Source organism: Peromyscus maniculatus, chromosome 2 (assembly GCF_049852395.1).
Source record: "Peromyscus maniculatus bairdii isolate BWxNUB_F1_BW_parent chromosome 2, HU_Pman_BW_mat_3.1, whole genome shotgun sequence".
Taxonomy (NCBI): Eukaryota; Metazoa; Chordata; class Mammalia; order Rodentia; family Cricetidae; genus Peromyscus; species Peromyscus maniculatus.
The window spans coordinates 16526694-16553076 of NC_134853.1; the positions used below are offsets into that span (position 1 = coordinate 16526694).

General features: G+C 43.2%; 1 protein-coding gene across 6 annotated transcripts in view; it reads right to left on the reverse strand.

The window, feature by feature from the left end:
- Pag1 (phosphoprotein membrane anchor with glycosphingolipid microdomains 1) overlaps positions 1-26383 on the reverse strand; it is a 147210-nt gene that overhangs the window by 59193 nt on the left and 61634 nt on the right. Inside the window, exon 1 of one of the 6 annotated variants that reach the window (XM_076563797.1) lies at positions 12626-12770. The exons of 4 other annotated variants lie outside the window; for them this stretch is intronic. The gene's annotated coding sequence lies outside the window, so the exon portion shown is untranslated. Of the gene's footprint in view, positions 1-5429; positions 5449-12625; positions 12771-26383 lie in introns of those variants that run through there. One more of the 6 variants, XM_076563798.1, reaches the window with a different exon arrangement.

A 26383-nucleotide genomic window follows, 5' to 3' on the forward strand; every position in this document is an offset into this window, starting at 1 on the left:
TGATGGAAAGGAAGCTGTGGTGGTGTGGTGTATACATCAAGACCCAAGGGCATGTAGCTCTAATCCTTTATCATTCCATCAGCACCCCACCATGGAAATGAGAAAGATTCTCAGAAAGGGAAGCGACTCCCAGGAGACTCCCCGAGTCTTCCCCATTCATCAGCTCCCACATCCTGTCACTGGTCGGCTCTAGTGTCTTGGCGAGCCCTTCTCCCACCTCCCTTTCCTCTCTGCTTTACTTCCCATCTTTGAACAAATTCTTCGGTACTGAATACCATTTTATCTTTGAAAAGATTTATTTATGTGCATGTGTGTGCATCTGTATATGTGGGTATCAGTGGAGGCTGGAGGAAGTGCTGGAGCCCCTGGAGCTGGAGTTGCAGGAGGTTCTGAGGAACCAAACCTGGGTCTTGTGGAAGAACTGATGAACTGCCTCTCTGGCCCCTGAACACTTACTTTACATGAGGCACCATGATGGGGGCGGGGTGAGGGAGGAGAGGAGAAGAATGGAGTGGAAATGAAGAGTTTATTCTCATGAGGCTATTCCAACTGCTAACCAAGATCTAGAGCTTCTTAATTACTTTAGCAGACTGAGGTACAAATTCTGTATTGTTTAACATTCAATCGTAGAACACAAGCCACCCAGATTTGTATTAACTGTTGTTCATTTGGACAGATCATCATTTCTGAGTGTTGCTTTCTTCTGCTGCAGAATCAACACATTATTTATATTGTATATATTGTAATAAGGTGTAACTATTCTTTCCCTGCCAGTTGTCAAGTGAGAAAGGCTGCCTTTTGTTTGCCAATGCATTCAGCTACATTATTATTTTCTTATTTCTAAAGTAAATCTAAAAAGATCAGAACGAGAGCACAATCACGGGCTGTCGTCTTCTAACCCAACTCCAGGTCTCTCTCTGTCAGTCACAAAAAGTGGGAGGGACAAGGCAGCACTGGGTGAAGTGCTCCTGGGCTAAGTGAATTCTAGCGATATTGTTCTACTCTTTCATTAGCTTTCAAGTCAAACCTCCTTCCAGGCTCCTGCCATGCACAGGGATTTAGATGCAGATTCTAATCACCTCTTGGCTTCTCTATGTCAATGCCCAAGTTCAGAAAACTCTTTTGAATTAGTCAGAAAGATGAGCAAGATTAATTATCCAGGCCCAGTGGCTTCAGGTCAGGGTGGTTTTGTTTTTGTTTTCAAATGTGAAATTCTGTCAATGCACATTAGAAATAGTATTTCAGGGTTGGGGATGCAGTTTGTGAGTTTGTGGTAGAGCACTGTGTAGCATGCTCAAAGGTCTAGGTTTAATCCCTAATATCACACACACATACAAATAAAATCAAAATGCATTTTCTTTTACTAGATGTGAAGGAAGAGCCAGACTTAAAAACTGAACAGTCAGCCGGGCGGTGGTGGCGCACGCCTTTAATCCCAGCACTCGGGAGGCAGAGGCAGGCGGATCTCTGTGAGTTCGAGGCCAGCCTGGGCTACCAAGTGAGTTCCAGGAAAGGCGCAAAGCTATACAGAGAAACCCTGTCTCGAAAAACCAAAAAAAAAAAAATGGAAAAAAACTGAACAGTCTAGGGTGGTGCATAATTTTGCGCTGTCAAAATAGCTAGAGCACGAGTTAAAAATATTCCAGGGAAACAAGGTGATAGAGATAGTGGTGTTATCACAAAAACAGACAGACAGACATACAGATTAAATGGGAAAAAAAATTACCACCCATGCAAGCAAACCCACAGATTTACAGTCCTTTATTTACACAGTCAATTGCCTTTCAACAGAAGTGCCAAGACCACCCGCTTGCCAAGAACAATCACTTTAGCAAATAGTGCTGGGATAGGTAGCAGCCACAGACAAGCAAGTGGAGTCCTGAGTTCACGTGATATTAAAGTTAAGTTGAGATGATAAATGTAAGAGGTAAAACCACACACACACACACACACACACACACACACACACACACACACAAAACTACCATGAAAGAAAACACAGGTAAATCTCCATGAGATCAGATTTGGCCAAAGGTACTGATATGATGCTAAGTGTACAATCAATAAAATATAAAATAAAAAGTTGTAAGCTTTAGAAAACACTATGTATAATAAAGATGACATCCCAGAGAAGAGAAATAGGTGAAAGCCTATTTATGATAAAGGAAATGTAGTGAGAATATATAAAACCTCTTAAAAGGAAATAAGATATCCAAGTCCCAAATGAGCCAAGAGTCTTAAATAGGCATTTCTCCAAAAGAAGTTATAAAAGGACCAATGAATTCACAGATGGTCAATGCCATCATTAAAGAAATGCAAGTGTAAACTACAATGAGATGCTGCCTCATGGGTCTGAACTAAAAGCTAAGAGTAATGTGTGCTGGGAGGATGTGGAGAAATCTGAACGTGCAGCCGCTCTGCTGGGAGTGCAAGACGATCATCTACTTTCCAAATAGTCTCAAACGTCTCTGAAAGTGTTAACCGTGAACTATCATCTCATCCAATGGTTCTACTCCTAAGTACATACAAAGAGAAGCAAGAACAGAAATCCACACAAAAGCTTGTACACAGAGATTCAGAGCAACACGATTCATCACAGCCTCAAACCAGAACCACCCATGTGTCCATCAACGGAAGAACAGAGACAAAAATGGTAAACACACACAGTCACATGTAGAATGGAATGCCATATTGACATAGGTTCAACATGGATGCCCTTTGAACACATGGTAAGGGAAAGAAGCCAGTGGTCCTGAATATTATGGGATGCCATTGATAAGAAATGTCCAAAAATGGTCAAATAAATAAAGCTGGGTGCATAGAGAAAGAGTGACTGCTTAGAGTTGGGGAAGATGGGAGGTAGGCACCATGGTGAAAATGTTCTACAAACGATGCTTGCATCACTCTATGCTGATACTCATTAAACTGCATCGTTTCAATGGATGATTGTATGCTATGTAGATTATAGCTCAGGAAAGTTCTTACTGAGAAAATATTCCACAAGATGCAGACATTATAATATTTTCCAGATCACTCTCAAAGAACTGTGGCAAACTTGAGCTGAAACAGAGCACCTAGCTCCACGGCAAATGGTCGCGTGTGAACTGCCCTGAGTAGAGTCCTCGCTGACATGGTGGTCCTTCGGGGCTCCTATCATGTGTGTGACTATCTGTACATGTGTACACTGCAAAAGAGGACTGACTCAAACTAAGCCTCCACTTTCAACTTAATAGCTCTTCCGTCTAGTGGGATTTTAGGACGCCCCAAACCAGGCTATCCACTCATCTTTCTGCTCCTCTGCATCTGCATCCACAGAACCTGTAGAATGTGAGGATCAGCATCATTTTTTTCTACACTTGTTCTACAGACAGCTTCCTTATGACTGGCAACAGGTTCTGAACATTGATAGTGACACTCCCAAGAAGTTTGTGATATGCTTGCAAAAGACCTGAAAGCTGGCTCAGCCTAAAGCCGCTCGGAGCCATGGGAATAATTTAATTGGGGGACCCTGGGACCTGTGGTAGGAGATCTGCATTTGATAAAAGGCCTGGTCTGGCATCAAAAGTCATCTCAGTGGTCAGTGACAATATCATCTCAGCATGGGAAATCACAACTGAACAAATAAATTCCACCAATACTGAGCAAGCATCCATGGTGGATGAGGCGCAGTGAATGTGATCCCTGGCACATTCCACCAGCAGCACACATTAAACAGCCTAAATACTTCATGTTTTAGTCACAGCCAATTCAGTTTTGGGGAAGGCACAATGATGTGTGTGAGAAAAAGAGGTGAGGAGAGAGGGGAGGCAGGAAGAGACTTCCTGGGGCGAACACTTCCTGAGGCATTTCGGTTTTGTGGGTTTTTTTTTTTTTTTTTTTTTTTTTTTGGTTCTCCTTGAGCAGTTCAAAGGCAATTCTCCACTGAATGTGGCTGGTCAAGTCAGAGCACAGAGCCCTGGTCTGTGCTGCTTTGCATCCCATTCTTTATACAGAAAGCCAAAGGTCCCAGCAGCTTCTTATCAGCTCCACTATCCTGCTGTAGACAGCATCTTAGCTAAAACCAAACGTGAACTTCCTTCTGCGGCCAAGCCCCATCTCTCCTTGCTGAGGCTTCTGCGGCTGGACTGGGGAGAGGCTGCTTACACAGTCTCCAGGGCAGTTCTGTGTCCCAGCTTTGGGGTGCAGAGCTGAAGGCCAGGGTGCTCCTGGTTCCTGCACTGTGCCATTGGGTGGCACAGTTTACAGCAGCAGATGGAGTTTCACCCAGATGAGGCCTAACGTTGACTAAAACGGGATTAGTCTAAAACTCTAAGAGCCTCCCTGGGAGGTAGCAATTTATTAATCAGCTCCCCTGGGATATGCCTACTAAATCAGCTATTAATCCAGTTAATTATACACATCCCCAATTTGTCAAGATGATGAATGTCAGCAATTTGATAGATTTTTGGTAAAGAAAAAAAATCCATAAACTAATGCATGCTACTTCCCATTAGTCCATTGGCATTCTGTGATGGGGTTTAACAAATTAACAATAAATTAGAGAGATCTCCCTCTGTTTTAGACAGAACAGATATTCCTGTCCATCAAATTTCAATATTCAGTCCTTTTCAGCAATCCTGTGAGACAGCAGTGTTAACTGCTCAGTGGCTCAGCAAGGCAGGGGCAGCGTCAGACAAAGTAACAGGCTGCCAACGGCTGTGCAAAGTGGAGGAACCAGTGCCCGACGCCGGGCAGGCTGCTGGCATTGCCCGCCCTCACGGAGCTTTTCCTGTTCGCTGCCGCAGTCTATCTCCTACCAGTTCCCCAGCTGTTTCTCTCTCCCCTCCCCCGTCCTGCTGGCCACAAGCTCAGCCTCCCTGTTGGTCACTGCATTCTGCGTTGCGTTCGCAGTTGCAGTCTTCACGGCCGCCATCATCTGATGTTCCTGCTTCATTGTTCCCACACTCAAACAGCTGAAATCCCTGATGGATGCAGAGCGGCAGGCCATTAAGAGGAGGCGGTTTTCCTGTTTTATTTTCCTTGTGGCAAACGGAGAAATGGAAGAGGGGAGGAAGGATAGTTGACAGAGGCCCCACGGAGGCCACCATGAGGATGAGATGGCTTAGGAATGTCAGGGTGTTTTTTTTAAGTCATCAAAAAGATTATAAAGACGACACTGGGAAAATAGTTCCTTCTGGAAATCCTCTCAAAGGTTCAGTTTAATAAAATAATCTCCCCAAGAATAATACGCTTTCTTGAATTTTAGGAAGTCGATGATAAGAATCCTTGAATACATATTTTTATACTATCTACAGTCTCCAGACCTTGGGAAGACAGGGACCATTCTAATGCCAAGGTCTAGTCGTAAACAATTGGCATTTCATAAGCAAAAGCTTTCTATTTATAAGCCTGTTACTTGGAAAGAGGTAAAATGACACATTAATACAAACCTTATCTGTGAGCATGTATCACAAGTGTGGCTTGGCGATGGATCCTTGCAGTTTTAATACTAGGAGAGAAATAATGAAAGTGATAGAGTGCTTAACAGGAAACCAGTCTTCCTGGCTGGTAAAGAATAGACTAGGCTAGAATATGCAAATGGGAGCATTTGGGGAAGTCTACAGCATACTTCTTAGGTATCTGGACAGAAAGCCAGTGGCACAGACACCAGCATGAGAATGCTAGTTTCAGAAATTACATGCTGCTTTGGAGATCAGAAAATACAGAAAATGTTTCTGCTCATGACCTTTATAAGTTGGTAGCAAAAAAGAAAATATTTAAGAATTTTCTCAAGGTAAGCCGATGGCACATGCTAGCATCAGGAGGCTGAGGCAGGAGGATGGAGAGTTCAAGGCCTGCCTGGGCTACATAATAAGGTCTGACCCCTCACTCCAATTTAAAAGAATACTCTTTTAGAGAATGGAAATACACATGGAACAGTAACAAAGCAATGGGAAAGTCACTTTTCATTCACTTTCTTCATTTATCTGTCAATTTTATTACCTTTCTTATGAATATAAAATCTCCTCTTTCCCTGTCCTGCCCATTCCTACGGCACAGAAATGTCTTTTTTGGCACCGAGAATTCACTGCCATTTATCAGCTTCTGACTTCGGTTTGACTTTGTCTCATAGTGATGGGCATCTTCCTGACAGAGCAGCAAGAATGCAGGCTTGTCTATCACAGCCCCAGGTCAACCTTCAGATGTGTCCTGATAAGAAATAACTTCTGTTTTCTGTTGCCGCACCCAAGGGTTAATCTCTAGATCACCCAAGGGCTGGAGGAAGCAGAGTTGTGTGAGTGTAGAAGGGAGACAGGCAAGTATGACGTTTTCTTCTTAGAAGTGGTGTAAGTGCAGGATCTGGAGCTGAAAATCAGCACAGAGACACCTCTGACACCCTCATCCGCATGAGCATCTACACGCTAAGTGCCAGCCCACGCCATCCCGGGGGCGTGTTGGCTGTTCTTGCGGAGCCACAGAATGAGTTGTGCTGCGTGGACCTTAGGCAGGCTACCTGTGCGGGGGTGGGTGGGTGGGGGATACAGGCAATGATGTGATGAGTCTCTGCTCATAGGCCTCCATATTTCAAAGACTGGTCTGTAAAGTTGCCTGAGTTTCAGAAGGTTGTGCGAATAGGCAATGGGGCTGGCTGACATTTAGGAAATGGACCATGAAGTAACCGTATTCTTTGTCTCCATATATATATACACACACAGACTAGGTATCTATCACCATTTTTATAAATGTATAACACACACACACACACACACACACACACACACACACATACACAAATTGGTAAAAGGAAAATTCCTTAGATCAATTAAATTGAGTTTCTCAGGCAAGATAAAACAAAAACTTGATTTCCAGTAAATACAGCTTCCTGAACCAGAACAGGTTCTGAGAACCTGGAGCACCAATCTAATCAGACACTAATTATACAGCAGTGAGATACAGGGAAGGCTCCAGCATGGCCCCAAGTCAATTGGTTATAGCTTAACTAGTTCACCATTCACACACTAATCAGTGAACTGGCTACAGCATTTTTATAAACAACTTAAGTTCAGTTATTCTCATGAAACTCCATAGTCCTGGCCTCCATAAAACTCCATAGTCTGTTGTAGAATATTACTTTAAGGTGTGTTACTTTTGTTCATGTTGCATTTGTTTAACTCTGTGAAGCTGTGTTACTGTGCCTGTGTAAAACACCTGATGGTCTAATAAAGAACTGATCAGCCAATAGCAAGGCAGGAGAGAGAAACAGGTGGGGCTGGCAGGCAGAGAGAATGCATAGAAGGGGAAATCTGGGAGAAAAAGAAGTCAGAGAAGAAGGAGGACTCCAGGGGCCAGCTACCCAGCAAGCTACAGAGCAAGAGTAAGATCTACTCAAGTAAGAGAATGGGAAAAGCCCAGAGGCAAAAGGTAGATGGGATAATTTAAGTTAAGGAAAGCTGCCAAGACATAAGCCAAGCTAAGGCTGGGCATTTATAAGTAATAATAAGCCTCCATATGTAATTTATTTGGGAGCTGGATGGCGGCCCCCAAAAGAGTAAAACAAACAACAATAATAGTCTACAGCAGGCATCTGTCCAAACTCAAGACTTCTTAGAGTATATTATTTAACAACTCTCTCTCTCTCTCTCTCTCTCTCTCTCTCTCTCTCTCTCTCTCTCTCTCTCTCTCTCTCTCTCCAACCCTCTGTATACATGGATTCAACCAGTTGCTGAATGAAAAAAGAATATCAAAATATTCAAAAATGCATCATTACTGAGCAGTTTTTTTTCTGTCTGTAAACAATACAGTAGAACAACTACTTACAGAGCATTCATGGTCCACTAGGTGTTATATCCAAAGAAGATTTAAAGGATCCTGGAGGATGTACAAAGTTCTATGCAAATACCATGCCATTTTATATAAGAAATAAGCATCAGCAGATTTGGGTATTTATGAGTGTGTGTGTCCTAAGCAACCCACTCAAATACAAGGGAGAGTTGTGTACACACACACACACACACACACACACACACATCTCACATTCTTTTCACACTGCTTGCAGACATCATACAAGACTGCCATTGGTAGCATGTATACAGAGGGCTTGTTCTATGAGATGTCACCACATGCAGGACACCCCAGCCATTCTCTGATGGGAAACAATTACTTGGTGACCTAAGTTGAACTTGGCAATTCTGATACATTCAGTAAGATGTCATGCTTAGTGTCTCAGAGGAAGACAAGGCAATTCATCTGAAGGTAAACAATGCATGAACTAATGTGTGCTCAAGCACCCCAATGGAGCCATGCAGTAAACAGCGAGAGCTCGGTGCATATGGCTGTGTTATGAATAGTAAGACATGGTGTGTTTAGAAGAATGGAAGAGGAAGCTTTATCTCTGCAGGGTGACACACTCATAACTGCTGAACTGTGTATATCCAAGTATACACACTTACCTGCTACCTTTCTGAGACCATTAGAGGTTCAATTGTCTAGGCAAAAATGTACACACACACACACACACACACACACACACACACACACACACACACACACAGGTCCAGAGTCATGCACACACACTGGGAGAACATGATCCAAACTGAGACTTTTGCCTTAAATCAAGGTGCTGCAGAGAGAAAGAGGCGGGGCACACTTGCTTGAAGCCACTGCAGCAGCATGCCTTGCTGACCCCTGGGTCTTAGCCCCAGCATGGAGAGCTGACACAAGCTATCGCTGTCATGCAAGCCACACACACTCAGTGCCACTTAGTTATGGCGGCCCTGGGAAACCGTCAGAACCAACGCATGGAAAAACAGCCACACTTCCTACCATCTCATCCTACCTTTGAGGCAGAGAGGGGAGGGCGAGGCAGGTAGTGCTCAGGGCATTATAGCCCTCACATCAAGGCTGACACAGCCACCTTGCTGCTGCTGTTTCTTAATTATAGAAATTCAAAGGAACGTAGAAGGAGCAGGCAGGTTCACATCATTCATTATACCATTTCAAAGATGGAGCGTGCATTTTTAAACATCATTTTCAGGACTAGCTTGCAGGCCTAATTATGAAAACAACATGCAGCAGAATGAAAGAGAAAATTCCATAATTATAATTGTGAGATAGTTATGAAAGGACCCCACAAGACTTTGGGCTGGCTGGAATTCTCTGAGAACTGCTTTTACTCTACTAGAACATATTACATAAACATTGCCATGTTAGATCACTGTTAGTTCATTTTGGTACTGGGGACTGAACCTAGACTTTGCACACGGTAGGCGAGTGCCCATTTGTTTTCTGTGATTCCACTCTGTTCATGCTGTCTCTTCTCAGAAAAGTCATCTAGTGTTCACGGTTCTGAGACTACCTGCGTTTCCGACATTTCCTTCATCTTTGGTGTGTAATGGTGTTTGTGTTCTCTTCCTCAGGACTTGTACCCATTTCAGAGTAAGCTTAAGATACTTTTAGAGCTGATAGGTCAGCTCTGAATGGTAGCGAGAAGGAAACCAAGGCTCAACTAGGACCACATAGCACTTTAGGATCAGAGCCCGGAGCAAAATCCCTATGACCATGTTTCATGACCTTTAACTCTGGTGGTGATAAGGACTTGTTCTGCAATCAAATGAAACCCCTCCCCCAAAGGTTGCTGTGATGCTGCACCCAGACCAGCTGGGCCCAAATGCCCACTTAAATGGGGCATGACTCTGAAACATCTCAGCTTCAGTAAAACAACACTAATGATGCGTGGTTTCTTTAGTGTATTTCTTTTTAAAGAATCTTTTCATTTTACTTAACACCTAAAATATATTTCTTCTAATACATCTGTAGCGCTAATGACCATCACATATAAACCTAGCTTTATTTCCTCGTTGTTTGGTGACATTTTAAATGACAGAGGAAATCTATGTTCTACTATTTGCAGCCCTTTGCCTGGCTGGCTACCCCGTCAAAGATGGAATGTACATCCACCCAACTGACCATGGAAGAGGGCATGAAAGGGGAGGGAGGAAATCAAGAAGAAAAGGCGAGAATTAAAAACAGACTGTAGCTTGGCACGGTGGCACACACCACTAACTGCAGCACTCAGGAGGCAGAGACAGGTGGATCTCTAGGAGTGTGAGGCCACTTTGGTCTATACAGTGAGTTCCAGGACTGCCAGGACTATATAGTGAGAGCCATGGTTTCCTGCAGCAAGAGTTTGAACCTCTGAAGGGTCATCTTTGCTGACAGCTACACTCAAAATACTTTTACAGGACATTTGAGGAAGTCCATTTTGGCCTTGGGCGGATGCAAGAGTATCAGTTCATTTCTCTGATACACACTCTCAACTTACTTGAAGGTTACGCATGTTCTAGGTTCTACAAATCTGAGAAAGGGTCACTAATTAAAGTTCTAGTGAGCAATGGCCCTTTAGGGACAACACTCTTTGGATCTGTCTTCCTCTGCCCAGTTTGCTCATGGTAATAAAGTACCCATCACTTTCCTTCCCGCTGACTGCTTCCCAAGATCCACTGAACAGACGGTGTTTGTTCAACAACAGTAACAATTTCAGGAGGATAGACAGATACTAGAAACTAGTAGATGCTATATACCAAATAAGAGAACTAAACTGTATGTTACTTTTACCTCTACAAAGCTGTTAACGTTAAATACATTTGATTTCCTCTTTCTGGCTTTTCGGAGCCCACTACCTATGGTGGGACACCTTGCACAGCCTTGATGCAGGGGGAGGGGCTTGGACCTGCTTCTACTGAATGCACCAGGCTCTGCGGACTCCTCATGGGAGAGCCTGCCTTGTTGGAGCAGGGAATGGGGGTGTTTTGAGGAAGAAGGCATGAGGGGAAGGAGGAAGGAGGGGGGATCTGTGATTGCTATGTAAAATGAATAAAAAATTTTCTGAATTAAAAAAAAAAGACTCAGAAAAAAAAACATGAAAAATCAGCCCAATAAGGTGATTACAGAGCGGAGTAGGTCATTTACAGAAAGAAAAATCTAACAAAAACTATGTAAAAATTAATAAAGACATGACTTGTGTTATAGCCAGCAAAATCACCAGGCAACAAAACACTCCAGAGGGTGATATACCGCAGCTTAGCATGTAAAATGGAAACGCAAAGAACAGTTTCAGCCACCTGCCAACATGAAGAAAACAGGTATCACTCACAAGATTAGAAAGAAAGAAAGCATCCCTTGGTCTGAGTAAGGAGCAAGAACACAGACAGCAGCAGCTTCCTTCTGCAAATGGCATTTGGTTTTCTTTCGGGTCTGCCATCAACAGGTGTTACTATGGCAACTGTCCTATAGTTAAGTAGCAAAGGTAAGAAAAACTATATAAAACCACCACAGAAAGAAATCCGAAAGGTGCACTGTAGCAAAATGAACCTCAGATCTGGAGCAGCCAGGGACTTGGTATGCCGTCTCATCAAGCCTTGGATGTCGTTAGAAAGGGATGCTGCAAGCAGACAGCCCACCAGCTTGGGGGCAGGGTCTGTGGGGCGGGGGGACCACAGTGTTAGTCAGGGGCAGCTGTGTCCCTGAATTTGTCCTAAGCACCGCTCTGGAGTTCTACTACAAACGGTGCAGTTCATCTCTGTGATAGCATGGTAGGAGGGGAAGTTCCTGCTGTGTCTATTACATCAAAACTTCTAGAAGATGACCGGCTTTGGGGTTATAGTTCTGTGTCTTGTACACAATATATTTAGTAACTATTTTTCTCTACCTTCTTCTTTCAGACCAAGAAGCTGGGGACGGCATGGGGATTCCTCCTCTAGAGGTTACAGGAGAAACATGGCTCTGAAACGCCTTGACTGCAGATTATGAATTCCAGAACTCTGGGAAGAATTAGTAAAACAATTAACAGCTATTTATTTGTGTGTATTTGTGTGTGTGTGTTTAAGTGAGTCCATGTGGCCACATGTGTATGAGCATAAGAGAGCCAAAGGCTGATGTTAACTATCTGCCTCCTTTCCTATGCCTTTCCACCCTCATTTTTGAGACAAGTTTTCTTCATTGAAACTGGAGCTCACAGGAGGCTAGCCCAGCTGGCCAGTGAGCTCTGGGGATCTGCCTGTCTTCTCTCCGACACCCTGTCTTCAGGGCTGGGGTCACAGTGCTGCCGTCCAGCTCTTTATATGAGTGCTGGGGATCCAAACTCAAGTCCGCATGTTTTACCCAGGCAGCCATCTCTCTAGCCTGCAACAACTATTTCTTATGAAAAAGTATGGACAATATTTCTAGACTAGGTACTAACCTTTTTAGATTAAGCACCAGGAAATATCTTGAAGTCTGGCTAGGAACAAAACTTTATTTCTGTGGAACTTTCTGTATTGTTTATGATAGTATCCATTGATTTAGTATCATGAATGAGAAAGTTATTATTACCATTATCAAAATGAAATACAAGCTTATAAGATATTATTGGTGGCCTACTTAAAGGACATTATTTATCAAGCTTATTACTCAAATGACCAGTCCACTTCATAAATAAGTAACATAGATGAGAATAACTGCTAATCTCTGTGATTCTTCAAAGTTGGCAGCTGGCAGAAGATTTTGGGGAGCTAATATGAAAGGTATAAGCTAAGAAAGAAAATCTATGTGGTACCAAGGATGTTTGGCTGAGACATGCAGGCATCAGGATGGCAGTGAAAGATGGTACCTGCGGTGTTGGTGAGGTTCCGAGACCTGGGATTTGCTGTTCCCTTTCCTAAAGAGATTGAGTTATTCTTCCTCCAGGGGGTTGGTGTGAGGCCATCATGGAAATAAAGCATGTGCCTGCCAGTCTTTGTCGCTATGACAAACACCTAAGAGGAACAATTAAAAGGAGGAAAGGCTTATTTTGTGTCTGGCTTCAGAAATCCATGGTTAGTGGTCCCATCGTTCCAGGCCAGAGCTGAGGCAGAACATCGATCACGTCAGGGACAGCCCATGGGAGAGGAGGCTGCTCACCTCACAGCGGCCAGGAAGCAAAGAGCCAGACAGGATGGGGTCAAGGAGAAAGTACTATCTTTCAAGGGTGCATCTCTAGTAGCCTACTTTCTCCAGGTCATTCCCACCTCCTAAGTTTCACTAGCTCCTCATAATGCCATCCAATCCATGAATCGATTGAGTGTATTGATGAAGCCAGACAGCCTCATGACCCAATCACCTCTCCCCAAGTCCCACCTCTGAACACTGCTGCTTTGAGAGCCTCTAGGGTGCAGCTCACTTCATATCCACACTATTTCCAAACACAGGAAGTGCTCTGTTCACCAACTGTGAAGTACCAGGCATATAACAGCTCACGCTGGAAACAAGGCTGTCACGTGTGCTTCGGGATTCTTGCTGTCAACACTACCTGGCTCACACACTCTTGATAACTAAATAAGCAGGGTATGAACATTTTCACATGATGGTTTTTGGCAAAACGTCTCTTTCCTCCTTATTTGGAGTTGTTTATCTAACCTGGAAGTCCTTTTCTCCAGTGAGTTCCTTTTGACTTTCTATTTTCAGGCTGGAAGATTTTTATCAAGCATGGCTGGATATGTGTATAAAAAGGAAGAGGGATGATGGACAGGCAGGAGGAAAAAAGGTCAAGAGACCAGCTGTATAGAGGGAAGGTGACGTGAGAGGTGTGGGGAGACCATTATATGATGCTAGGGGCAGATAGGGGAAGTACCTGAGGCTACCATAGCTGGAAAGGCAAAGAAAGATTCCTCCCCTAGAGTTGCAGGAGAAACATGGCTCTCTCTGAGGCACCTTGACTGCAGAAGACTTGTGGACTCTAGAACTCTGGGAAGGGAAGTATTATTCTGAACCACCGGTTTGTGGCTCTTTGCCATAGCCGTCACAGGAAATGAATGTGGTAGGCGAAGGCTGGGCTCTTGGTACTTCACACAGGACTTTCCAGATACTGATTCATAGTTCAAAGGATTCTCCTCGGTACCTTCCTTCCCCATCACCCCTCGGCTATCTCATCTGCTCACATCCCAAGGCCCTACGATGTGTCCTACCTTCACGAGTTTGAGCACTCTGGTCCTTCACCTCCATTTCCTTCCCCCCCCCCCCCCCCCCGTATTCAAGCCTTCCTAATGCTTCCGTGGTCTCCATTGCTACCCTCTGTGGGGGCTGTTTCTGAGAACTCTGCCTCACAAGGCTCCCGCTGAAGTGACTGTCCCTTCCGTATGCACTGTTAAGTGCTGTTCAGAGGCTCTGACTTTAGTTTGTACTCACTTGTTTTTTGCAAATTCATCCCTCCCTACTGTGCCGGACCCTCTCAGAAGGGAGGAGTCAACCCTTCAAATTCGACACACAGAAAGTCCCCAGGGGCTTTTGCTACACAGTACACCAGAGGCCTAAAAATATGAAATCGATAAGCTATTTATTGCAGATTTTGTCTGTTAAAAGCACTTCATGCGAAGGGGTAGAACAAATGACTGAAGTCTACAACTGGCGGTGCCTGTAAAGTACTTTCCTCCATTCTGAATTCGTGGCTATTTTCAGCTTGTTATCATTCCCAGTGATACATAATCTTTTCATCAGTCACATGCAGAAACTGTAGACTTTTCCATTAGATTCAGCAAACTCTCACAGCTACAACCATCCCAGGTAAGTGTTTCGAAGGGGCTGCCTGGCCTGTTCCATGGAGACAGAAGGGAACCAGAGGGTGCTTAAGGTAGGTGGGGGGAGGGGATACTTACTTATGGGTGGGGTGGGGAGGACAGCAGGGGCAGTGAAAGCTGCTTTGGGGTTTAGGTAAATGTTCTAAAGCCGACTGCGATGGTTGCATGCCTCTGGGTGCACAGACAGCCACTGTGCTGGGCACTTGAAATGAATGCACTGTATGACATGAGAATGCTATCTCTATAATTTGCTTTTTAAAGAAGTAATGGAATCTCAGAGGGGATAGAGGACACCAGGAGAACACAGCCCTCTGAATCAACTAAACAACATGTAGGAGCTCACAGAGACTGAAGCAGCAAGCACAGGGCTGACATGCGTCTACACCAGGTCATCTGCATATATATATATATCTTACCTATATATATGTATGTATGTATATATAGTATAGCTATTAGCTTAGTATTTTTATGGGACTCCTGCTCTCAGGACTCTTTTGCTCCTGCTGGGATGTCATGTCCAACTTCAATATGAAAGTTTTTGCTTCATCTTACTATATTTTATTTTGTCTTGTTTTGTTATCTCTTAGAAGCCTGTTTCTTTCTAATGAGAGACAGAAAGGGAGTGGATCTGGACCGGAGGAGGGGTAGGGAGGGGTTGAGAGGAGTAGAGGGAGGTGAAACTATAAACAAGATATACTGCATGAGAAAATAATCTATTTAAAAAAAAAAAAGGAACGCTGCCTTACATAGGGTTTCTGTCGCTGTGATGAAATCCCAGGATCAAAAGCAAGTTAGGGAAGAAAGGGTTTACTTGGCTTACTCGTCTATATCACTGTTCATCATCAAAGGAAGTCAGGACTGGAAAACAGGGCAGCAACCTGGAGGCAGGAGCTGATGCAGAGGCCATGGAGGAGTGCTGCTTACTGGCTTGCTCCCCATGGCTTGCTCAGCCTGCTTTCTGATAGAAGCCAGGCCCAGCAGCCCAGGGATGGCACCACCCATAATGGACTGGACCCCTCCCTATCAATCACTAATTAAGAAGACTCCCCAAAGGTCTGTCTACAGCCTGATGTTATGGAGGCATTTCCTCAACTGAGGCTCCCTCCTCTCAGATGACTTTAGCTTATGTCAAGCTGACATAAAACTAGCCAGCACAAATGGCTTATTAAATTCATAAGTTTACAAAACTGCCATTAAAACAAGTTAATGTTTTTCATAAGCACATATGCACATAAGCAAATAAAATAGGCCTCTTGCAGTAAGAGAAAACAGATCCTGTAGTCTCTTCAGGAAAAGCTGACACGACTGGCCCTCTCACCCTGTCTCTTGCCCAGGTGGAACAGAGAAACTAGATGACATATGTTGCCTTTGATTACAACATCCTGTTCTCTCTTCTTTCTCTGGCATTACAGAGACCCTGGATTCGGCCAGCTGCCATCTAGTGAAGAACTAAGATACCCATTTGGTCAAAGAGAGCCAAGAAGGGAACCCCACAATCCAGACCGTGGAAGTCATGCCCGGTTCTATACACAGCAAGTCTGTTGATCTCTGGGCTAAGCCAAGACAGTCACAGCAGTCAGGATCCCATGAAACAGAACTCTGTAAGAGGCCCCTTTTAACAAATCAGTGGGGCTGGAGAGATGGCTCAGCAGTTAAGAGCACTGGCTGTTCTTCCAGAGGTCCTAAGTTCAATCCCCAGCAACCACATGGCGGCTCACAACCATCTGTAATGAGATCTGATGTCCTCTTCTGGCTTGTAGGCAAACACACAGCCAGAACACTATATACATTATATATATATTAAAAACCAACAAAAAACAAATCAGGCAGGTCTAGGATAGACAGCCTGGCCCTTATCCATATGGTGTCTTGTATTTGCCATATAGCATGTGACTGCCACATCTTCCTAGCGAGTTTTCAGGGAAGGATCTGGTGGCTGATATGCTCTGTTTACTCCAGGCCCCACAACCTTCTATTACCCTTGCCCAAGCATCACTAGCAGACACAGTAGTCCATATTGACGCATTCAGTGAAGAGTTAACTATGGCTTTATGCCGGATGGACCTCCCTTACAGTCTCATAATATTAAAGACTGATTTTGTTTCTTTAGTGATATCTTTGGGCATGATTCACTGGAAGGAATGACAAAATCTATAGGTTATGACTGGCCATTATCTCTCTTTGAAGTTCCTTGTCAAAGGACTCAATCTTGAGCAAATTCAACATAACCCTCACTTACACAGAAGCGGCAACCTTAACATTAGTAGGTACTTGCCTTGGGAATATATCTGGACTTTACCCCGAGTTACCCAAACATGCCACTCAGTCTGCCTGGACTGATATATACTTACAAACTGCAATTTTAATGTCTATCTCATAGCTAACTCTCTCGTCTAACATAACCACAAACATCCTTTTTATCAGGGAAAAGGAGGAAACAATCTCTTTCTGCAACATGTCCTTATAATGATCATAAACTCCAAAAATTACGGGCTCTTTGCTAGTGAAATCTGATGATTAGTCACTGAGTTCAATGTATAATTGGAAAGCTTCTAGCTACATGTCATTAGTCAAGATAAATTACAGAGAGAACGATGCAAATATACAAAGATATTCTCAGAGATCAGCATGCTAGCACACAGTAACACAACAGCAACAAAACCTTCCCAAAGAAATGCCCACTTGGGCTGCTTCTGACAGTTCTGGGTGAGGAGGTGGCTCCCCAGCTCTCACATGCTCCGTCAGCCTTGGCTTTTTCCTAACACAGAGTCACTCTCCTGCATATATCTCTGCTGAGAGAACCAGGCCTGGAATGTTTCTCTTCAAACATGTCCCTATCATTCTTGGTAAAGCTCACTCTTGTCCTCTGTCTTTAAGTTCTATGCAGTTTCACATGACCTGAAACGCTCTATTGCCTGTTCTGCAAAGGGAGTGAACTATTCCGCCCCCATGCCCATATTTCAAGCACATAACCCCATCTCTTCATTAGCTCCATCTATGGGGAGGTAAAGGGACTGCTCCAAGGAATTACCTGGGGGACATGTGCTTCTCTTGGGAGTGGGGCTGCCCTCTGGGAACACAAGCTCTTTTCTATTCTCTGGGCCATAATCTGAGTCGCTCTGCTGGGATTAGGGGGAGGCTTGTACAAGCCGCTGTGGCCTGTGCTTCAAGCTGGGGTTCCGTATTAGAACAAATAAAACCCGGCCTTCAGCCTGGCCTCTGCTAGCAATGGGTAGTGTTTGAGCCTCACCTGTCCATGATTTTATTCCATCTCTTAATGTTTCTCAGAGCTTCGGGAAAAGCCGGAGGAGTCTTTAGCGTAGTGTTGACCAAGACTCCACTATTCTTCTCTATATGAATGCACACAGTGACTAGACAGCTGTAAAAAGTGGTGTGAGATTGTATCTGATTTTCCTGCCTGGAAAATGTGTCGGATCACACGTTGAGAGTCTCTGCCTTCAGCTCTCCCTGACAATACATAACGAAAGTGAACTCAAATAGGTTCAATCATTAACATATCAGCTAAGGATATATAGAAAAGACTGAAAATAAAATAAAATGGAACTGTAACACTTGTGATTCTGGCTAATGGTTATGACTTTATTAGTACATTTCTGGTATCACTTTTCAGCAGGGTGACTGGAAAATTAATATGGGCAGGGTGAGTATAAAATTAATATACGACACATACTGTGATCCTGTGCAGTAAATCTAATTGCACACTGAGCCAGAAGAGAGAATAAAAGATAAGGCACACACTGATTGATTTTCTTCATCAAAACCTGCAAGACTTCATTTCAAAAAAACCCCATCATTAAATAGACAGCATATCTAAGAGTGAATTTTATGTGACACATGTCCTGATCTAATGTCCTATGGAGTGATAGTAATCCATTAAATGCCAAGTTTTCATTTATCTATATCTTAGAACTTCATAATAATTTTTATACACATTCATCTATGCATAAAAGCTTTTAATGTACAGAGAGAAATGACTCAATCATAAGTCTGCATGAATTTGAATAATTCCACATGAAAAACAAAAAGGAATGATAATTATGTCTAATTAGTGTTTGTAAGTCAAATAATTGAAAAGAAATTACATTTTGCCCCAATTTTAGTATCACATTACTAGCTCCTAAGGCTTACGTATTCATTTGTTGAACGGCACGGCACGGGGAGTTAGGACTGGCGTGCGGTAAATACCACACAGGAACAACACTGGAGAGGACTCCAGCATCAGCATCGTCCAACACTCGGAAACGGGACAAACATTGCCTTGATTCTAACTTCCAATCCTTTAAAATGACAAAGCAAACATTGTCATACACTTCTGTACATAGGGAAACTGAGGCTCAGGACTTCAACAATACTCTGAGGACTGGCACTCTAGCCAGAAAGCCAAGTTTCTGCAGCTGATTACTTACCTGGAGATTGGTGTGTTACTCCAGAGCACCTACTATGTCACAATCCCATGTTGGGACTCGGGACACAGGCCATTACTCTCCTGTTTTGATGCCACTGACCCTACTTAACATGGGACCAAATCATCAACGCACACATGGCAGTCCATATACACATTTAGTTTTATTTGTGTATAAACAACACACCTATAAATACTTCCTCCCCCCAAAGAAAACCTGAAGGAAAGCTGCCTTAAAGTTAAGCTTAATCATTAACTTAAGCACATGGTTTAATGTTCCTCCTCAATGCTCAAAATAGAACGATGGTGTTTCAATTAAAATGGAGATTCCAAATTAAATGTGTCCTTTTGCATTTTACAATATAGCATTTAATCTTCCAGCAAATGGATGAGAATTTAATCACAGAAATGAGTCTACTTCGTGTGCCCAAATGTCACAATTTATTGAATGAAACCAAGTTCAGTTTAAACATCCATAGAGAGAACTACGGAATTTGCCGGGAGATGCTCTTTGACATTAAGCGGTAAGCTTTCCGTATCGAAGGTGACAGGAATCGAAGGCCTCGAGGCCTCTCTGCATTCTCAAGTCAGAACTGTAATTTGAGGTCACCTTTTTACAAATACAGCCATCACAAAGTGCCAAACCATGGGAGAGAGAGGACCGATACTTAGTCATGAAGCCACAATGTGTTTTCTTCTCAGATGGGGCTTTCTCATGTAGTCCAGGCTGGCACCAAACTCATTCTTCTTCTGCATCAGCCTCCTGAGGTTGCAGTGGATAATAATATGATTTGTTGCCCACACTGCTTTTTATTCTATCTTTGTCTACAGATTATTTACAATATAGTAAATACATTGAATGTAAGGCAGATTTCCCCTCCAGGTGGGAATTCCAACAACAGAAAAAGAGGCATCATATTGAGAAACCCATAAACCAATGAAAAGACAAGAATAGGTGTCTGAGTCAGTCAGCCATGGCTGATTCCAAAGTCATGTCCCTCCCACCCCTGCTGCTATGCTGGGGGGACTTTATAGTTCACGTGCATAGGAGAAATGAGCTTACCACGGTGCAGTACCTGTTAGATGCAGTAAGAGGAAATAGGAAAATGAGACATCAGAGAAGTCTAGGTTATATAAATCATACTGTCTGGTGTCCTTTGCAAAGCACTTAAGCTTTCTGAAGCCACTGAGTCCCAAATGGACACATAAATTACTACAGAGGATGCATCGACTGTGGGTTGTATATATATACACACACACATACACACACACATTTATATACACACACATATATACACACACACATATATATATACATACACATATATATGTATATATATATGTTAATTAGAACTCTAAATCTTCTGCTCAAGTCTCCCACAGTTGTTAGCTTATTTACACATATAAGATTTTAGCAACATATAGAAAAAAACTCTTAAAAACCAAGTGAGAAGAGGGGAGGGTTTTACTTCAGAAGTTTTCAAGTCTGCCATTAGGAGCAACAGACTCACTTCTCATTAGAAAGCTGAGAAAACAAAGGGACAAATCCTAACAGTCTATAAAATTACACAACTTTACAGAAAACAGAAAGTAGCAGACGACAAACTCTTCTGACATCTAACATTGCTTTTGACCTTCTTTAGAAACGTTGGTCCAGCTTCTGCCAGCCAGTCCATATTGTCACTTTTATTTTCAGTTAGGATGCTGTCCTAGTTTGTCTTCTGTTGATGTAACAAAACATTCTGACCTATGGCTATGGTTCCACCGGACCAGTCCATTCCCAAGTCCAGCAGGGCATAGATGGGGTCGATGTTAGGGTGGGCCAACTGTTGTGAATGACTTTCAAACATTTTCCTCCATAACATCAAATCATGATCTCACGTGTAGAACAGTTAGCATTCTAGAGAAGCACTACTTTCCTACTGAGAGTGAGAGGATTCTTCCACTTCTCACTAACTAGATCATCTCTAGGTGACAGGGAAACTTTTGGAACACTGAACAGAGGTGTTTTACGATTAGGGAAAGCCTCAAACACGAGGTTGATGATGAGGACAGCATCAACAGTCACCATCACTATAACGATCCCAGAACCTACTATGTGCCAGATGTCTTACAGGATTCTTCCCATGCTTCATGTCACACCTTTCATGAACTAGGCATTACTTCTCACTTTAAGCACAAATAGGTTACTTGACTAATCTCAGGGCTATGCTCTATCCATTGGACCCAACTGTCTAGCTCTGACAAAAAGATCATTGGGATCAGGGCCTGATGATGCACGACTATGATCCCAGCTACTCAGGAGGCTGAGGCAGGAGGATCACAAGTTCAAGGTCATCTGGGATTCAGAATGAGCACAACCTGAATACTTAGTAAGGCATTATCTCAAAATAAAAAATAGCTGGGCATGGTAGTACATGCCTTTAATCCCAGTACTTGAGAGGCAGAGGCAGGAAGATGTCTGTGAGTTTCAGGCCAGCCTGGTCCACACAGCAAGTTCTAAAATAGCTAGGACTACATAGTTAGACCCTATCTCAAAAACAAACAGACAAACAAACAAACAACAACCCCCCTCCCAAACAAAATGATGACACCCCAAAATAAAAAAATAAAAATGCCTAGGGTGTAGCTCAGTGGTAGAGTACTTGCCTAGCATGTGGGAGACCCTTAGGTTCAACCCTCAGTACTGTAAAAATAAATAAAATAAACAAACACAAACTTTCTAGATGACCACTGGATGGTACTGTGGACCTGCAAGCTTCTATTCCCTAAAAGACACGAACCTACTTGTGTGATCTAGTAGTGTGATCTAGTCTTGGAGTGCCACCTGCCAGGTTAGATGGGAGGTCCTACAGGGTCACCAGCTTACAAACAGGGACACAGTGCCCGTAGCAGCTGCTGCCACTACAGGAGGCAGCTGAGAAAAGGGCATGGAATCGATGTGTTAGCTTAACATCCACAAACACTTGCTCTTTAAGCGTTTCAGCAATTCTGAAGTCTGATGGTGGGTGGTATCTTTCTCTGAACCAGAATGTAAAATCATTCTTAATTTGACAGTAATTGAGCTATACTTTTTCTTTATATGTCTGATCAAAATATATCTTTGAAAGTCTATAGATAATTAACACTCCAGGGAGGATTTGGGGAAGCTTATAGATGTATTATATTATCCCTAACCAGAGGAAACTATGAATCTTTAAGATCACTGTTTGGCACGCGGACCTGTTATTCTTGAGTCTATTTTGTGTTCCACAAAGACTAATATCTTTGCTGGGAGAATCAGAATTAATTTATGGCCTCAGCTCTACATGTAAGTGTTGTCAATGTCTCTTCTGTTCTTGAAAAACAAAGACAACTCCTGTCTAAGTTTCAAATAGAGAGTGAAATTAAGGCACTATGAAAATATTTGCTGGATAAAACAAACGCCAAGATCAAAGCTGCTAAGGCACTGAGTGGATATTAATTACCCACTAATCCCTTTGTGTTTCAAGCTTATTTGTGCGATATTCCTCTGTGCTCTTTACTAGTTATCAGAGAATAATTTAAATTCATAAAAGAGTAAGCAGAGCTAATAGTATCATGAGCTTTACAATAATATTCAAGTAATACTGATGAGGATCAAAATGCATTTATTATCTGTCTGTGCTCTTTGGATGAACAAGAAAAATGATAATGTCATGTTAAGGGTTTTAACTCTTTACCCTCAATCAACAACATGTCCTCACATCAAATATGGGAGATTCTCTTTCAAGGCAATAAATAAATGGTTTTGAAGTGCCAACTCCATTAATTGGATAATCACCCCTCCCTCCATATGTTTATGTAAAGAAACCATAGGCTTAAGAATATTCTGGCCATCTACCATTTCCAAATTTTCACTTGAAAAGCCATGTCTACAACTCAGCAATGGACCTCTCTCCCATGACAGAGATGTATCAACAGCTGTTATCTGATAGACCTTCTGGAGAGGAATTTCTGGGCTCTGGTCTGGGCACACTGGAATGGGGAACATTCTCACTGAGGCCAATGTTCTCAAGCCGATTATACATTTAGGATAATCAAGAGGCATTCACTGCAGATTGGTCACAAGCAGTGGAAAGAAAGATGGCATGCTGACTTATGGCAGTGTTGTTAACTCAGATAGGAAGGAAGCCCAGGAGGAATTTGTTTCCTGTGGAAAATGAATTCGAATCATTTGATAGATGCTGATTTTAAGAAGGACATGGGGTATGGAGGTAGGGGAATTTGATGGGTGTCTAAAATTTAAGGATCTTGATCTCGGGGGAAAGATGAAAATACTAAGTGAGATTAGGAAATTCATCAATTTTCTGTAAATGGCCAGCGCATAAATATTTCAGGCTTTGGAGGCCACCCATTCCCTCATAACTCCAACTCTGCCACTGCAGCACAAAGGCAGCCAGGAAACACAGCTGAAGGATGAAGGCACGGCCGTTCCAGTAAAACTTAATTTACAGATAACAGGTCCCAAAATGTATTGCTGTCAACCTTGAGTCACATGACTAATGAAAACCTAGGAACGGATAGGGTCACCTACGGAGAACACACGAAAAACAGGTTTGTCTGTGATGAAATCTGAAAATGCAATTCTGAAACTCTATTCAGTCTAATGCAGATGTATCCTGTGTGCAGAGAGTGAAGTGAGGCTCCCGGGAAGCCCCAGGCTCTAGGTCATACTGTGTGTGAAATGGGCCAAGTTAATTAACCTCTGAGCCCGATTGCTTTGCCTTGAAATGGCAATGGTGGTGCTTATGGCTGGGAGGAGGCCAGAGACGACATGAACAGCAGCCTCAGGACTAGGTGCTCTTATGAGTGAGGGTGCAGAGGCAGAGAGGGTGCTAAGAAGCACTGTCAGACGGCAGAGCCCGTAGCTGGGGAGAAGTCTCACGGCCTGGTCAGTTGGTCCTGAAACCCCTCGCTGGGGACCACACTCACCCCTCACATGTCATGTGAGTACCAGATGGCAGAAAGAGCCTTGTGTGGCCACTGTCACTACATCTGGAGTGATGGGCTGGGATGAGGACTGAGCCAAGGTAGCTCCTGTCCAATACATTCTCCCCACCGGATTTATAGCAGAACTTGAAAGGGCCCCAGATCAACTCTGCTGGCTTCTTCTGGGCTGCTTTTCCCTGAAGGAACAAGGAAAGGAGAGAACAGTGTCTCTCCACATGCTTGCCTGCTTCTGGCTTCTTTCTACTGCGTATTCTGGTCGAGCTTGGGGACTGTGGTAAGGTATGTTATCACAAGCATTTAGGTAGAATTAGGAACCGAGTTCAGGAAAATCAAAAGAACAGGAGAGCGGTTCTTCTGCAAGGGCATTTTTTGTTCAAGCAACTACTGTTTATCCACTAACGTCCGGCTTGAGCCACCCTTCTCTGCGGAACTTGCCAAGGCCTTCCTGGCTTCCCCAGCCCCATTTCTTACATATTCTCTCTGCACTCGCTATTAATATTCATGTCGACTCCTCCTTCTGTGAGGGAAGGGGTCACCTGATTGGTGGGACCGGAGCCATTTTTACTTTTTAACTCTCCATGTGGAAGAAGGTCCAGTAAAAAGCTTTACACACAAGACAACCATTAACTACAAAACAATAAAGGATTTGAGTTGTAAGTAAAAGCAATGATTTCACCAGTGTTACTCGTTTCCCAAGCACTTTTGAAAAGTTTAACCATCACATGGAGTGTGCCTATTATTTAAATCCATCAATTATCGCTAAATGGAATTAAAGCCAGGTTTTGATTTTTCTAGAAGAATCCAAATGCTGACATGAATTAACTCTACACAGAAAATGGATTAAGTATTTGTATCTTAAGACACCAAGGACATCACAGCTCAAGAAACTACAGAGATTGTTCTTTGTTAAGGGCAAACAGCCTGCTTAAAAATCAGCTTCTATGCACAGGTACTTCACAAAACTCTGTAGCTCCTTCCTTAATGACTGTCAGCCTCTTAAATACCCGTCATGACGAAAGGGCTCACTAAATGTTTCTGTTTGCCTGAAAGTACCACAGTGTAAAATAAAATCCAGATCTCTACCAAGTGCCATACTCTTGTCAGAGGTCACAACATCGAGATTTTTTTCAGCACAAAAATTAAGTTCAGCCACTGGTCAGAAGATGCGAGCCAGGGTCCTACGTAAGATGGTGGGCCAGGCCCAGGGAGATGTGGAAAGTACCTGCAGTTATATGTAAAGCTTTCTTGGGGCATGCCTTTCTTCTGAAGACAGTCTGAAGCTGTCCTCAAACCTAGTCTATCACCTCCCCAGATCGAAGTCAACCTTGGGCAGTCAGGCCTTTCTGAACACATTTGTGTTGCCTTAAAAGAAAAAGTGGGAGGCTGGGAGGGGGCTCAGTCAGGAAAGCTAAGTATGATGACCTAAGTTTGGATCCTCAGCATCCATGCAAAAAGCTGCATGTGGCAGCTCCCACCTGCAACTCAACCCTGGGGTGTCATACTGTTGGGGCCCTGGAGTTTGCTGGCTCGCCAGTCTAGTCCAATTTGTGAGCCCCAGGTTCAGTGAGAGACCCTGTCTCAAAAACTAAGGCAGAAAGCATTTGAGGAAGATCTTTTACAACCTCTGGCCTAATATATACGTTTCTGTGCCAGATCATTGGCATCAGGTCCAAGCTTAAATTTTGTGCATGACATATAAACTCCCAGAGACTGTGGCAGCATGCATAAGGCCTGTACAGGTCTAAGTCAGATGAGGTCCTGTTGGCTGAGAGAGGAAGTAGAAATAAGCTCCCATCCATAACCCAGAAGGATCTCGAATCAATAACCACTTAGAAAGGAAAAATTAGTTTTCTCCAATGGAGTCTCACTCAACTAGGTATACCAGCCACACTTAAGGGCAGGCCCCATGCTCATCAGGAGACAGCCAACACAAAATGAACTCAATGGTGTTTTTGGAGGCTTTTTGTTTCACAACGCTATGTCTGTTTTTGTTTTTCCCCACCCCACATGTTTTCCTTACGTATTGTGGTTTCTGGTTTTGTTTCCGATGGATTTTCTGCGTATGCGAGTGTGTTACCAGCATCTGTACGTGCTTCTTGAGCCTTTTCTTGGACTCTTTTTCCTGTCTGGTTCTGATTTGTTTGTTTTGTTTTATCTTATTGTAGAATTTTCTCAGGTGAGTGTTTGTATTCTAATGAGGGCGAGAAAGAAGGGTGTGGATGTGGGTTTGTGGGGAAGTGGGGGGATATGGGAGAGGGGAAACTGTAATCAGAATATATTATATGAAAAAAATCTATTTTGAATTAAAAGAAGAGTTTGTGCATGAGTGAAAAGTTCCTTTCTGCTGTTTTCCAAGAACTTACCCTGAACTTAGACTTTTTAGATCTGAATGTGTTTCCAAGGACTTGAGGCATCTGTTTTT